Source organism: Rattus norvegicus, chromosome 9, assembly GCF_036323735.1.
Source record: "Rattus norvegicus strain BN/NHsdMcwi chromosome 9, GRCr8, whole genome shotgun sequence".
NCBI classification, from domain to species: domain Eukaryota; kingdom Metazoa; phylum Chordata; class Mammalia; order Rodentia; family Muridae; genus Rattus; species Rattus norvegicus.
Genome location: NC_086027.1, coordinates 63,963,217 through 63,966,125, shown reverse-complemented (window position 1 = coordinate 63,966,125; position 2,909 = coordinate 63,963,217). Strand labels below are relative to the sequence as shown.

Below are 2,909 nucleotides of genomic sequence, written 5' to 3'. Positions count from 1 at the left end.
CGATGTGACTCTCTTGAGTTATGTAAGGATATTTATCATTTTTACCTGGTGGCATTTGTGCTTTTTCATAGCTAATGCATTGCCGTCCACTTCCTGCAGAGTTGGTGCTGAACTCACATTTATGAAAGGAAGCAGGACAAAGCCTTCCAAAGTCCTCAGATCTGAGCTTCTGGCCCTCTAACCAATGAGCTTTGTTGTTGTTCTTAAAGTTGTTTTTTTTTTTAATTAAAGTATTATTTAGACAGAATCTCACAATAAAGTCCTGGCTGGCCTGGAATTCTCTATGTAGAGCAGGCTGGCCTTGAACTCCCAAAGATCTACTCATCTCCGCCTCCCAAATGCTGTGATTAAAGGCATGTGGCACCGCATCTAGCCTTATGTGATGGTTCAAAATTATAGCTAATGAAGCACCTGTGTGTGTGTATGTGTGTGTGTGTGTGTGTGTGTGTGTGTGTGTGTGCATGCATGCACTTGAGTTACTGGCTTACAGTTAGAGGCTTAGTCTATTATCCTCATAGCAGGGAACAGGGTGGCACGAAAATGTGGTAGCTGAGAGTTCTACACAGAGATCTGAAGGCAGCAGGAAGAGGGTGACACTTGAGCACTTGCAATCCAAAAGCCTAGTGACACACTTTCTCCAACAAGGCCACACCTCCTAATCCCTCTTAAGTAGCACTGCTCCCTAATGACCAAGCACTGAAATATAGGAGCCTATGGGGGCATTTTTATTCAAACCACCACATTAGTTTGTAAAAATTTCTCTTTTGTCCCTTTATTGATTTTCTTTTTTTAAATATTTAATTTATTTAATGTCTATGAATATACTGTAGCTGTCTTCAGATGCACCAGAAGAGGGCATCAGGTCTCATTACAGATGGTTGTGAGCCACCATGTGGTTGCTGGGAATTGAACTCAGGACCCCTGGAAGAGCAGTCAGTGCTTTTAACTGATGAGACATCTCTCCAGCCCCCTTTATTGATTTTCTAAAGACCCATGACATTTTAATTAAGTTGTATTTTCTAAGATGTGTAGAATGGGTATAAATAAATGCTTATGAGAAGTGTAAGTGTAGAACTCAGAATCATCAAGAATATCTTTAGGTCAAGCCTGGTCTACATAGCATGTTCTCAGAAATGAAGCAAACACACACCCCCTCCCGCCACCAAAATACCCTATAAGTAGAAACGATTTTATGTGTTGATTAAAAAAGATGTTTGGGCCAGAGAGATGACTCATAGGTATGAGCTTGCAGATAAGTCTGATACCTGAGTTTTGTATTCCCAGAAGAAACCTCAGATTCAGCGGTGTGTGTCTAAAATCTAAGTACTCCTAAGCTAAGACAGGAGGCAGAGACAGGACCAGCCCTTGGCAGCTTCTGTGTCATGCCATACACAGAGTGGTAGACCGTGTGAGGAAAGTGTGAGGGCATTCCTCACTTGTGTGCTGTGACACACATACATAAAAATTAACAAATATTAAAAAAAAAACTCAACATTTAAAAAGTGTCAGGGAGATGACTTGGTGTGAGTGCAGGTTCCTGAGGCCAAGTCTGGAAACCGGTGTTTGATCCTGGGAGCCACTTGATTGAGGGAACTGACTCCTACAGGCAGTCCCTAGACCTCCACACACATGCTGTGCTATGTGTGCACCCATCCACATTGTGAATACATAAACAAACAAATATAATTAAAATAATGAAAAGTTGCTTCGCTAATGAGTAACCAAAGAAAAGCAAATTAAAAATAAGCTGACCTTTCTTCCAGAAGACTGGTGAAGACCAAGAGTTGATGAGAAGACCAATGATTCTTTTGTACACGATGGTTAGAAATGTAAGTTGGCTTAAAAAAATGTTCTGAGAGGCAATATATATTTCTTGTTTAAAAAAATAAAGTCTGAGTCAGGCACTCAGGAGACAGAGGTAGGTGGATCTCTGAGTTCGAGGCTAGCCTGGTCTACAGAACAAGTTCCAGGACAGTCAGGGCTATGTGGATAAATCCTGTCTTAAAAAATCAAAAAAGAAAACAAAACAAAAACCAAAAATAAAAGCTTGCAAACTACATATTCTAGCCATTTTATTTCTAATCTTTTTTTTTTGCATTTCTGAGAAAACTTTATTGGCCTTTGGATAAAGTTTATTTGCCAGGAAGGATGATGCCATCATACTTCTGCTGGAACCAGCGCATGGCCTCCTCTTTGCTGATTCTGCGTTTGACCCCAATGAAGCCTGTTCTGCGCTTCTTGTCTGCGATGCTGAAACCTGGCCTACCCAGCACCACATAGAAATCCAGGCCATAGATGCCAACGCTTAGGTCATATTTGATGCCCAGGTCAATGTGTTCCTGAATCCCAAAGCCAAAGTTGCTGGTATCTGAGAAGTTATTCTTCCGTAATTCGTACTCTCGCACCTTCAGGCCTTTCTCCAGAATCTCCTCTGCCTTGGCTCCATGGACAGTGCAGTGAACAGCGATTTTCTCATTTCTCCGGATGCAAAGGACCTGACGATGTATCTAGCTTTGGAAAACACAGGGGTCTGGCCTGTGAGCTGCTCCAACACCTTGGCTGCTTGGGTCAGTCTGTCTCCACTCTTCCCCACGAAGATATTGAGGCAGAGCTTTCGGATACGAAGTTCCCGCATGGGGTTCTCCTTTTCACCCTGATCTTGCGCCATGGTGGAGAACAGGTCTAATCATTTCTAAAGGCATAATTAGATAAAGGACAAGTAATGGTAAGGGTGCTGTGTGGGATAGTTTCTGTAATAAGCGGTCCATTGGGCATGACTGTAGCATTAGGAGGTTGTTTTTTAAAATTTTTATTAGATATATTTCTTTATTTACATTTCAAATGTTATTCCCTTTCCTGGTTTCCTGTCCATAAGTTCCCACATCCTCCCCTCCCCCATATGGGTATTC

At 41.9% G+C, this 2,909-nt stretch overlaps 1 pseudogene; it reads right to left on the bottom strand.

The window, feature by feature from the left end:
* Window positions 1-2,084: 2,084 nt before the first annotated feature.
* Rpl11-ps6 (ribosomal protein L11, pseudogene 6) lies at window positions 2,085-2,675 on the bottom strand (annotated as a pseudogene).
* Between the last annotated feature and the right edge of the window lie 234 nt (window positions 2,676-2,909).